Raw genomic sequence first — 13,235 nt, 5'->3', positions numbered from 1 at the left:
GGTCGGTCTTCCATTCTGTATCACATACCTACCCTTGATAACACCGTGGTGACTGGAAAAAAAAACAACCCTTTTTACTCAGTTGTCACTACTTCCAATAGACTTCACTCTAATCTCATAGAAGTCCACCCCTTTCCGTGTCCTCCGGAAACAGCACTTCCGTTGTGTTGTGACAGGATTTGTTCCTGAACTTGTATACGTTTTCTAAATTTGCACCGCATTTCTAAAGTGTGTTACCACTTTGATGAATATGCTTTGTGTATTTGCAGCACGATGGGTTTTCCAGGACACTGTAATTTATGCATGTTTAGTTCCATCTTTTATTCACGTACTAAGCCCAACTCTATAGGCTAATATTTATAAAACCGAGATAACCATAGAAACGTCTTCATCTGTGCCTGATACTTTCACGGAAAAACGGAACTGCTGCTTGTCAAGCTTGTTTCATCAGGTTTTATATCGTCGTCATGACGTGTTTGAATTGATCCCAGGCATATGCAGTCCTCATCAAAATCCATGCATGTCCTAGGCTGTGAGTAAGGTAGCTAGCTATGTTCTCTCTCTGGTCACAGTTGGCAAATAAATTATGCATATAGATTGTGGGGAAAACACTTTAGCACGTGTTCTCCAAAGAAGTGTCTTAATATGAGCTATCTAGCTAGTTCCAATGTCAACTGTAATCATAACACTGGGTTTCTCTCTGTGCTCAGGTGTCTTATTCGCATGCCAGTAACATGTTAGTGATATTGCAGTAGTGTGAATTTTTATGTTGCCCGTGATGAAAGGTGACAGCGAATAAAAATCCAAACATTTTTTTGGTTCAGGTCTTTTTAACAGTCATAACCGACACATATTTATCTAACAAAAAAATCAGGTTCCTCTAAATGTGTGGAAGAACTGCTGTGTATATTTTTGTTTCCAGTGGCCTGAGTACCTAAAATATCACCATTTTAGGAAGCAGGAAAGCACGGCTGCTTACAAACATGACATTAATAAATTATTTTTGGGATATTTTCATTTATGATTTTCCCCTTTTTGTTGTTTGTTTGCTTTTTTACTTTCATTTTTTGTAGGGACTGTGATATATATTTTGTTATTTGAATGCATAATATAGCTTTGGCACTCCCACAGACACTTGTGTATATACACATATTAGGGGAGATTTTTTCCATTGGTTTGTATATGTTTGTGAAGGAACGCACATAGTTCTTATGTTTGAGCCACTTTAAAGATATTTTTTGACTTGTATCAGAAAGGAATGCAAGCATTTATTCATATCAACATTTTCCTTGCAGAGTCATTTCAAAGACGATGCAACAGAATAGTTTTGCTTTTCTATTCTGTACTTTGTTTATTGACAGGTAATTCCACATAGTCAAAAAGCATTTAAAATTACATTTATATTTCTGGTATTTGGCAGACTCTCTTATCCAGAGGGGCTTAAAAAAGTACTCTGTCATTTTCTCATAGTGGTACATATTTTAATTATCTAAGATTTACATTTAGAAATTGAAAAGTATAAAACAGATAACTGTTACCTAATTGACTGTGGATAAACTAATCTTAAAATGTCCAAATCCAAATCAGATATTTGCCACACTGTATGATTCAATCTTAATCATTTCAAAACAAGGTGTTGCATGAAGGCTGTTGTACTGGAACACTCTTCCTTCCTGCCATTATAACTTTTCCCATTGCAGAAATGTCAGCTGAATAACCGAAACCATGGCAAAGTAAGAACTGACATATTAAGTCATCCCAATGTCAACGGGCAACAAAATTTGCCCTGTCATGCAAGGTTTTTAAGTGAGAGGAATTCAATTTTCCAATAAGTATATATTACATATTCATAAATAAGTGTTATTACACTTAAATATATACAAGATTACTTTCTATAATGGACAGGTGTGTGAGTGTTGCCCCTGTCTTTGCTACCTCTTTTCCATATCATACATGATATTCCAGTATACTAGAACAAAAAAAAACCTATTTGGATTTAGTGCACAAACATACATAAGAAAAATATTTATTTATATGTTTGCTTGTCTGTTTTTGCATTGGACAAAATCTTAGTTAACCTGTGTATGTCTCAAGCCATAGCTCGCAATCCCAGAGAGGATGCGTGGGGAGCCGCACCCCTTGGGAGGGGGTTCTGTCACGGGACGCTCCCCCCCCACAAGTCACTTGGTACGGCTTGCCGCGTGCAGTGGGGGTTCACTCTTGTTTGTGGCCACACCCCCGTGGCACGCACCTGTATGGGGCTAATTGTTAGTCTTCGTCAGTCTATGTAAAACCCCGTCGGTGCGTGCCTCGGTGTTGGTCACTGTTTGTTAGCGTCTGACAGAGTATGTTTGTGTCCAGGTTTGTGTAGCCATTGTATTTGTTTGTCTCGCCCATGTTAATCGTCATTAGTATAATGTCATTAAATGTTGCACAAAGTCCAGGGAGTCTGTGCATCCTGTTCCACGCCCTGTGGCACTCAGGCCGTTACAGTTGTACTGTCAGTTGGATGGAGCTGTGCGTGTGTGACTGTCTCTTCTGTCAGTTGGGAGGGGCTGTATGCGTGAGTGTAAGGTGATCCCTGTTCCTCAGCTGGGAGGCGCTGTGTGGGTGTGTCTGAAAGAGCTTACTTTTCTCTCTCCCGACTGCGCTTCTTTCCTGCTGTTAGAACTCACTCTCCTATCCCTTCTCTTAACCTTGTCCTAAATAAGATTGTTTTTCTATACGGTCCTGAGCCTGGTGGAGAGGTCATCCTACCCTGAGGTCCACCAAAGCCTACCCAGGATCCTTTGCTGAAGCCTTCAGAGGCCTTTACAGAGGCCTCTGCCCTGTACGCAAATCATTCTGAAAGGGCAAAGAATCTCTATACTCCCTTATGTTTTATGTTATTAATATGTCACATAGTTTACACTTGTTACTCTGCTGCGCTCCGTTCATTGGCAACAAGTAGCTGCATGCATCAGATTTAAAACCTTGATACTTGCCTACAAAACCAAAAATGGACCAGCCCCTTCATACATGAGGTCAATGGTCAAATTCCGATCCGTACCTTGAGTACTTCGAACCTAAAGTACTGCTCGGCTTGAAATACTTCATGGACGACAAGCATCGAGACTATTTTCTGTCCTGGCTCCAAGATGGTGGAATGAATTCCCACTTGCTGTCCGGACAGCAGAGTCCCTTGCAGTCTTCAAAAGCAGACTGAAGACCCAGCTATTTGCAGAATATTTAAAGGACAACTGACACTGCTCCCATATTGACTGACTAAATTAGTACTTATTGTAGGGTATTGTTTATTACACTGATGTTGTTTAACACACTCTAGCACTTATTGTTTATTGCACTCATCATTGTTTAAGATAGACCTTATGTATTTTGTACTTCTAAGTATCAGCATTGATCCCTGTATTCTACAGTATTCTAGTTCATTGGTATGTTGGACTCTAACCTACTGTACTGCACTAGGATATTCTATGAGTAAATGACAAAGAACATTTGTAAATCACTCTGGATAAGAGCGTCTGCTAAATGCCGTAAATGTAAATGTAAAATGTCTAATACAAATAATAGGCCTGTTTTCCCTGCTAACACTCTATTACTTCATTTCCCCCCTTTTTTGACTTTGTCACAAACCAATCTACTATTATTTTATGCTCTATTTATACTCTTTCCTCTTAAGCTTGTCCTAAAGAAGATTGTTTGTCTATATGGTCCTGAGCCTAGTGGAGAGGTAATACATCTTACCCTGAGCTCCACCAAAGTCTACTCAGGATCCTTTGCTGAAGCCTGCAGAGGCCTCTGCCCTGTACGCAAATTATTCGGAAAGGACAAAGACTCCCGATACTCCCTTATGTTTTATGGTATTAATATGTCTAATGCAATGTTATGCCTCTTTTCCCAGTTAACACTCTTTTTATTACCTCAAACTTATGCTTATTTTGCATCTCTTCTAGGTATTTTAGCAGTATTCTAGTTCAGCAGTATCTTTGTCTCTAACCTACTGTACTTGCTAGGATACAGTAGATGACAAAGTATTTTTGTAAGTCACTCTGGATAAAAGCATCTGATAAATGCCAAAAATGTAAATGTAAATGGAGGGTTGTATTAATACAGAATCCTGTTGTTGTGAAGCATAGTGTCATAGCATTTAAATTGATACTGTATGTATATCAACTTGGCAACTCAGCTCAGCCAATCAGATTTTAAGGCCAGATCTCTCTATGCCTTTTTATACTTCCAGCCAGCTGCTTCAGCAGTGCGCAGTGATGTAGCTATCCAGCTGAAATCTAGAACTGTGAGAACTGTTCTGCAGTGACACCCTTGCTGACATCACAAGTCCAGAGAACCACTAAGAAACAAGATCTGTCTGTTTTAGTGCATTTGACACTTCTTGGTCTGTGATACCACATTTAATTTATAAAGAACAATTAAATGCATACTGTATCGCTATGGGACAAAAACATAGCGAGATGAAAATCAGCCCTCTGCCAACTGAACAAAATAAGTCAGAGCAGCAGAGGAAGAAGAAAAAGGAACTCTCTCTGCCAGCCATCTACTTCAGGATAGCTGCCCTGCTGTGCAGCGTCAAGGGGAGCGTCTCCGTTGCAGAGGATGTCTGCTCAGTCAGCTGTAGCAGGCAGTCTTCATGCAGAAGCACTCAGAGGCCTGGATCAGCTTCTTTGCGACCGACGTCACCGTTCTGCTGTTTTTTAACTTCTGTCAAATTTTTAATGGTTGTACAGGACAATTACGATGGAAATTGAGGTGTACAAGCGCCACCTTGAACAGACCTATGAGTTGTGCGTGCCTGTCAGACCGCTGAGCAGTATGACATCCAGCACCAGAACCGACAGCTGCGGGCCCTGCTTTTCAACCACCAGCTCAGATGCAGCCAAGATGCGGACAAAGCATTCATTAAGGTGAGTAATTATTGTCAATGGTTGTCTTAGAATGGTGCTGAAGTGCTTAAGATACTTTTTGGCGATTCCATAGCCAAGAATTCTCAAGGTCACAACAAGCTGCATTCCTGTTCGGTGTGAATGACAGTTGCTCCTTCCCGGTTGATACAAAGTGACGATAGAAAAAAAGGCGTACTCGGAACTGGTAGTGAACACTGTCCTTCAAGTGCATATAAGTGCATACAGTGTTTGAGCCTGCAATCCAGTTCATTACCCTGTCCAACAAGCTCCCAGGTTCCCCTCCACATCTTCCTTGTCAGAGATGAAAATTGATATAAAAAAAAATGGGTAACAGTTGAAATGACTGAGCCAATACACTGCACATTTCACCTTGAATACTTTTGGTTACTTTTTTGTTCCTGGCTACCATGCTTTTTTAGGCATTGATTATCTCAAACATTGATTTATCTAAAATAAGCAAAGACCTGTTCTCTCTTGCTGCATTTTGCGGGGTGTTTTGTTTTTTTGTTTTTTTTCCAAATGAAGCTGTTGTTTTCGTTTTTGATGGGTTTCATACTATCCACACCAGCTTCCAGGTTTCTCTCCTTTTACATACCAAGCAATCAGCTTCCTTTCTCTTTGCTACAGAGCACCTCTTTTCTGTCCACACCTGCTTGGCTGGTAGCTTTCAGAAGCCTTGCCTTCCTCACCTGTGCTTTTCTGGTTGCGGTGGCCATATGTGGGTCTGGATGTGACTCTGGAGACACATCCTCTCTCCACAACAGCCCGCACACTCTCAGCGGGGGAATCATCCCACCCAAAGAAGCCCACCAAAGTGACATTGAAGCCAAAGCAAAGAGCATCACCAAAACTATGCAAATGTGGAATGACCTGGTGGGTATTCTGCCAGAGAGAGGCAATAGAGAATATCAAGCTGATCTGGTAGTCTGGAAGCAACCACCAGATGGCTGTTGCTTCTATTGGCCTTTTGACTTCCATCAACATCTACTCAGGCAGTAAAAAGAAATGGTGTACTGGGAGGTAGTAAATCTTGCTAATCAGTACTTGTATTTGGCCTGTGAAAATAGAAACAAACAATACACATATTCAAACACTTCTGAACTACAATTGCTTATCAGGATTTACACAGGCTTATGTTCTTAATAGCTCTTTGCTTACAACTTCATCAAAGCGGTTTTGTTCTACAGTATGTGCAAAGTCTACTTTCCCACACAGTTCACATGAGTCTTGATTCGTCCTGCTGGTTCTTCATGTCTGTGAATGTGAAAAATCAAACTTTTTTGCTTGGCTTCAAGCAGTGATCCTTTGATTGCATCATTCATGATTCATTTAGGATTACAACCAAGTGATTCAATATCCAGCCAGAGGTGTACTCAAGTGAGGTAATAAAATGAAATTATTAATGTAATATGATGGCAGGAATTGTAAAAGCCATCGATGAGCCCAGCTTCTCTATGGCCTATGGCAATATGTGCAGCTGCCTGGCTATGGTGAGTAACATGTTCCCATACATTGCTGCTGAAGTTCCATACAAAAGCAAATGCCACACAGAAGTGAACTCTGTTTGAACCACTCTAAACTGACATGGAGCTTTAATCAGCTTCTATTTAGTAACAGAACTCTCAACACTGTCTTATACCCAAGTGTTTCTCCTACATGTCTTTCCTGTGTAGTTAAAAGTGCCCATGGCAGACAAGCCCACCAGCACTGTGAGTTTCCAAAAGCTGCTGCTGAACCGCTGTCAGAAGGAGTTTGAGAAGGACAAGGTCAACGATGATGTTTTGGAGAAGCTGCGGCACCAGCTGGAAGCGGCCACTTCAGTAAGCAGCACTCCTGTCTAGTTTACCTGACTCACCAACCCACAGATCAGGAGAAAGGGGACTGAAATCGGCAGCAGTGCTGGGAGGCGGCCAGGTCGTTATCGGGTCCAAACGCGCTGTTTCTTGCTTTTGTCTTTGTTCTGGTTACTCCTCGCAAGGCCAGCGAGCGGGAGAGGCTGGAGGAGGATCTGGAGGAGGCGAAGGACAAGGCCCACAGGAGGTCCATCGGCAACATCAAGTTCATCGGGGAGCTGTTCAAGCAGCACATGCTGTCGGAGGCCATCATGCACGACTGCGTGGTCAAATTATTCATGAACCACAACGAGGAGAGCCTGGAGCGTCTGTGCCACCTCCTCACAGCCATCGGCAAAGACCTGGACTTGGAGAAGGCCAGGGTAAGCAGGCCGCGGGCCTGGTCTGGGTTGATTTAATATTCTCAGCAGATGCTCAGCACTTGCATCGGTTTATCTTTAATATGTCATGTAAAGGTTTACGGTGCATGTGTAGATGAGTGCTAGTGTGCAGTGCAGCGACTGTGCACATTTTTCCGGATTTTGTCCATGATGTGTTTTTCACAGCAAGTACTTTACACAACAAAACTGAATGAAGATGTTTTGAATATTGTATCTTGACTGTCCATTTTGTCTCTGGTAGGAACAACAGTTGTAATGTTGACAGTTCAGTCACCACCTAGTGTGACAGTTATTTGTGTTTAATTTTCCTGGTCTTTTTTATTGTATATTTTTTTCTCCATGCACGCTTTTAACCAAAAAACAAGCATGTTGAAATGTTGTCTATAAAAGTTTTGCTGTCAGCGTTTTCTGTTGCTTGCCTGTTGCCTGCACTCTGACTACAGGGTAGCCAACTAATTAGGATCATCATCTATAGTGCGACTAGCATGCTGTGCTGATATCAGTGTATTATTAGGCCTTGGCAATGATTTTAAAAGTGTCCAAGTTCATGTTGTTTAGTGAAGTTGTCAGTGTGGTTGTTAGCTCTGCTCCTACTGCAGCTGACAAAATGAAAGGCTTTTATTCAGGACTGGTCAGCTGTTAGAAGGTTTTGCTCTCACAGCCTCCTCCACGTTTGCCGCCTCCTGCTGCTGCACCCTGGATTCCCCAAAGCCAAGTGCAGCTGATGACAGCACAGCTACACCCACAGTGGCAGTGAACTGCTTTACAGCACTGACCAACGTGCAAGGCAGCAGGGTTTACATAAGAGTCATAAACGTCTTGCGACATGAGTTCAGCTGAGAGCACACCTGATCGAATCGAAAGGGGTAGAATACCTGAACTTTTTCTACGTTTCTCTTACACTCTCTCTCTCTCTCTCTCTCTCTCTCAGCCAAAAATGGATCACTACTTTAAATATATAGAAAAGACAGTGAAGGAGAGGAGCAGTTCCTCACGCATTCGGTTCCTGCTCCAGGACGTCATCGACCTGTGACTGGTTAGAGACTCTGCCTGTGTTTGTGTGTTTGTGTTTGCCATTCCAGCGCATGGTGATGCAAAAGTATGCATCTGCTGATTTTGCTTTTCTAGCATAACTGGGTGTCGCAGCAAGCTGACCACTGGCCCAAGACCATCGAGCAAATCCATAAGGAGGCCAAACTTGAGGAGCACGAGGAGCAGAGGAAGGTGCACCAGCAGCTGCTGGCCAAGCAAAACAAGAGGCAAAGGTGTGGCCCTCATATCCGTGACAGCCTTTTTCACCTGGCTGTGCGAGGCCGAGGACAAGTCCAAGGACAATTGACAATTGCTAAAAGACAATATAATAATTCAAAACAATAATAAAACTGTGTGACAAAGAAACAAAAGTTCTGACTCTAATGTATTTTTGTTTTTTCCTTTATGAACTGCAGATAAAACTATATTTAACATTTGCAGATGTTCCAAACAAAAGGCAGAGGTGAATATAGAAATAATATTATTTATTTTTATTTTATTCTTCCTTAGCTTCTCCTAAATTCAGATAGGCTCTGCCCATTAGATTTCACCTTTTTTTGTTTGTTTTTGCTAATTTCAAACCAGTCCTAGGATTTTCACACATTCTGAGTGAAATTGGTGTCAAAATATTTGCAAGAGTCTGAATCTCAATAATTATTTAAACAAAAACCTGACATAAAAAATACAGCTGTCCTATTCCAGTCTAATATTTGTAGTACAAAGTAGTAGTACAAAGGTCAGGCTTTAACTTTAACTTTAACTAGCTGTCACTCCTGAAGGACATGTTCAGATTTCATGAAATTTAAAAGACTTATACCAGTATTGACTTTGAGGTAGCTTACCAAATGTAGCAGTTTTGTCAATATGGGGCATTATAATATGCAAATAACTGTTTCTCAACAACTGCTCTTCTGATCAAGATGAAACTTTGCATACTGCTTCTGTAAGCAAGCTGGAGGATTCCTAAGGATGACTCAAACATTGGCTAATGTTTTTCAGGTAATTGGCTAATCATAGAACTGGCTTCAGTGGACTGCTATAACATTGATTCTTGTAGAAATTACTTTGAATTTAAATATCCTACTGCTTTTTATGTTGCTGATGAACAGTAACACACTAGTCGTAGGACCTTTCTCCAATCTTCACAAATTTGGTATCAAAATGTTGATGAGACTGAAACATGTTGATATTTGTATGGTATATGGCCCCTACATACCTATCAATCCTTCCATAGTGCACTGATTCATTCAAAACAGCTGAAAAAAATTAAGACTTCTTTGAGTAATTCTTATGAAACTTGACATGAGTACCAATTTATGGACTTTGAGCTAGCATGGCAATTATAGGACATTTTTGCCAATAGAGCCCCTCTGACATATGAAAAGGTATTTAAAAACAGAAAAATTAGTCAATCCCATTGTGTTCAAATTGTGCATGAGAAATGTGGTGCAATACTTTGTGACTATTCCACAAATAAGTTCAATATGTTTCGTAAACCCTTTTAGCCTGTTTTTTGATAGCTAAATTGGTTGGTCAAATGTACCTTTTAAACAAGTCAGTGGCCTTTTGATCTAGAGAGACCTTTTAAATGTAAAAAATGCAGATCTTGTAAATAATGATCAAAAATATGTGTATTTAACTGTCAATCCGCAAGAGCAGGATTTTTCTTAATTAATAGCATAAAACTTAGCCATAGAGTGTTAGATTATCACCAAACTTCAATGGCGTATATGAACATACTGTGAATGCAAATATATTTGGGGTGAACTGACCTTCTGGGGGAACTATATTTCTTACTCATGTCAAATCAGAACAAATAATATATATATATATATATATATATATATATATATATATATATAATTGAGAGATTAAATTTAAAATACAACATTCCTGGGAACAAAACCTCAGCAACCAAGTTGTGCAGCTGTGATAAAATGATTGGACCCCTTAATTGCTACCTGCAGCTATAATAAATGTAATTCTAATGTATGTCATGAATTCAATAGATAAAGGAAATTAGACATTTCAATAGCAACACACCTCCCTTGATGGAATGACTGGGTACAGAAACTAGTTGACCAGTAAGGCCAGAAAAATAGCACAACCACAGCCTTCAAACCAGACAACAAACCTGTTTAATGCTGACAAAGTATAATTTTTTTCAATTAAAAAATACAGACTCACTCTCAATAAATAACCATTTGATGAACTAATGCAGAATGTAAATTAAGACAGTGACACAAGCTTTACTGTAGTTACTAAGCATTTAGGTTTGGGTGTTTTTAGGACTTGGTGGGATGGTTACGAGAAAATACTGGCATATTAGATAAGCAGAACAATACTATGAATGGGTTCAACACCTGATGTGCGGACTCGTTTGACTTTGGATCTTGAGTATATGGCACAGTAGATTTCATGCCAATAACTGTTGCTAAGAAAAACAACCACCTGAATGCTAAAACATTTAATGGAAATAAATGTCTTATGCAATACGAGAATTATGGAAATCGGATCATCTTTGGAATAGAGAGGAGCGTTAGGCACATACTGATAATACATTTTCAGAGACAAACATTATCCCTTATGTAGATAATACAAACTCACTAGACCTAATGGTACAGAACCTATTATTAATACAAACCCACTAGACCTAATGGTACAGAACCTATTATTAATACAAACCCACTAGACCTAATGGTATAGAACCTATGATTAATACAAACCCTCAGCAAAACGCCATCAGAGGCACAGACCAAAAGGGTCAGGAAATAATTGGAGACAGCAACAGTACTAAAATAAAGCAAGTCTAAAATCAAAAGCAGACAGAGACAAAAAAAAAAACAGGTAGCAAACAAAACACCGGGAAAAAAAGTTTCAGAAATGCCCACAATGAAAGGATGGCAAGACTCCACAAAGATAGGGGTTTAGGCCTGGGTAATGACTGTAGACTAATAGGTAGACTCACCTCTGAACCAGTTCTGGAAACGGTTAGAATTCAGAGGATCTTTGGCGGTTATAGCTGGTGGTGCATCCAGGTTGATGAATGAGGGCAGACCTGACACTGAAAAACTGTCAAATGGCTAAAACAAAACAAAAAGTTTTAACTCATCTTAAGTGTGCAGCACCAAACAACAATCACTTTCCTTCTATAAGCCGATTTATCATTATTCAGGGGTGACAAGCTACAGAAACCTCAATATAGTTTCATCACATCAAATTCATGTTACCTATCCTGCTTACACTACATGATTATCACTGTGTTAACTATCTGCTAGATAAAGTAAATTAATTCACCTGGTCACCAATTTAACTTGGGCTGATAAATGACATTATTGAATATTGTCATAATTTTTAAATTTGTGACAATATAATGCAAATGATTGTTCTGTTGATTTGTGTCACATATCAAGACCACTTTTTAAAGATTTTGCTTTTATTTAATCATTTTCTTGTACAAGCTTTTTCATCTGTGGCTAGTTAACATGTATACGGTAGAAAAGATTGCATTTGAATATAGCCCACACCAACACAAAATTGATACATTTCTTAAAAAGAAACTTAAAGACATAACAGATTTTTCAGTCTGGCAAAGCATGCTGCAGTCTGTGCAGATGAAGCAGAGACTCTGGTACCAGTGACCTCCTCTCCAGTAGACAGTGAGAATGGACGAGCTTGATCAGAAAAAGGGGATCAATATGCCAGTTAGACAGTGTTTTGGTTTCCAACCAAATGGACAACACGGCAAACTTGTTTAATTATCAAACTTGTTTAGTGTTACATAAAAAAAATAAAATAAAATCTCAACTCGGTGTAACTTCTTTCATTTAAATTCACTGGGCTTCCTGCTTATTTTCAGCCACTTTTTGGTAACTGCATTTATATTATGTCAAATGAGATTTTAATGCTTTAATTTCTGTGTATTAAGAAATGGTGCTTGATCAATTTATGTTATTTATCCTCATATGGAAAGATTTGCTTCCATATTTTCCATATTTCAAATTTTGTGGGAAAAAGATGTCTGGAGATTTTACACTCTCTTATAGCTTGCAAGTTATAGGACAGTGTCAGACCTGTGAAACAGTGCCACTTCATCCAGTGTTTAGATGAGGTTTGATGCTTAGACCTCATTAGTCATATGCTAATAGTATCTTTGGTACAATCTTCAATACAGTGTTGAATCAATGTGCTTTGCAATAGTGAGCTTTGATGCCTCAGTATCTAACATCCCATCACTACAGTGGAGTTCTACCATATGTATTCTTGCTCTGCCTGTTCATTTTCCATATTGTTCTCCGTTCCCGTGTTCTTAATATCTGTGTTATCTTACTTTTACCTCTGTGTTTTCTTCTTCCTGGTTAGCCTCACTTTGTTTTTTGTTTATCATGTATTCTGGTAACCTGCTCTTGGATAATGTTTCTGCTCCTCCTAATAAACAAAGTTCGACAACACGCTTGTGTCTTGCCCTGCCTGTCTCAGCATTACAGCTAATCTAAAGGTCAAAGCATAAACTGCACTGGCAGATACAACTATATTTAAGCATTACCACGTATGTACACAGTTTTCTAATTACATTTACATATTAACAAATAAGCAGACATCTAGTTTCTGGACATCTGAATATTTTCAAAAATTAGATTCTTTAAAAGGTGGGTTTAAATGATACAGCACTACAAAAAGCACGACAACCATAGGCAACAAGCAATCCTTGAATTAGAATAACTTAATATTTCTGTACGTGGGCAAAATAATAATATGATTCTTAGTCCATGTTATATTTAGGCTCCATGTATGTAAATATATCTTTTATTTAAAAATGAACACATTGTCTTTTTTCACCACTAGTCACTTTGAAACCATTTAAGCCCACTACACTCCATTTAAGATGACCTTAGAGTGTTTTAATGAGGAGTTCCTTCAAGTACAAACTTGCATCAGTTTTCACTGTACTGGCTGCAAGTAAGAAATTATGATGCGCAAAATAAATGCTGTTTGATGGAATAAATGAATGACAAATATGAATTTACGATGTGATCATAAAATGGCTTAGG

This window comes from Electrophorus electricus, chromosome 10, assembly GCF_041902795.1.
Source record: "Electrophorus electricus isolate QZ-2024a chromosome 10, ASM4190279v1, whole genome shotgun sequence".
In the NCBI taxonomy this organism is placed as follows: Eukaryota; Metazoa; Chordata; class Actinopteri; order Gymnotiformes; family Gymnotidae; genus Electrophorus; species Electrophorus electricus.
Note: the sequence above shows the minus strand (reverse complement) of the source record.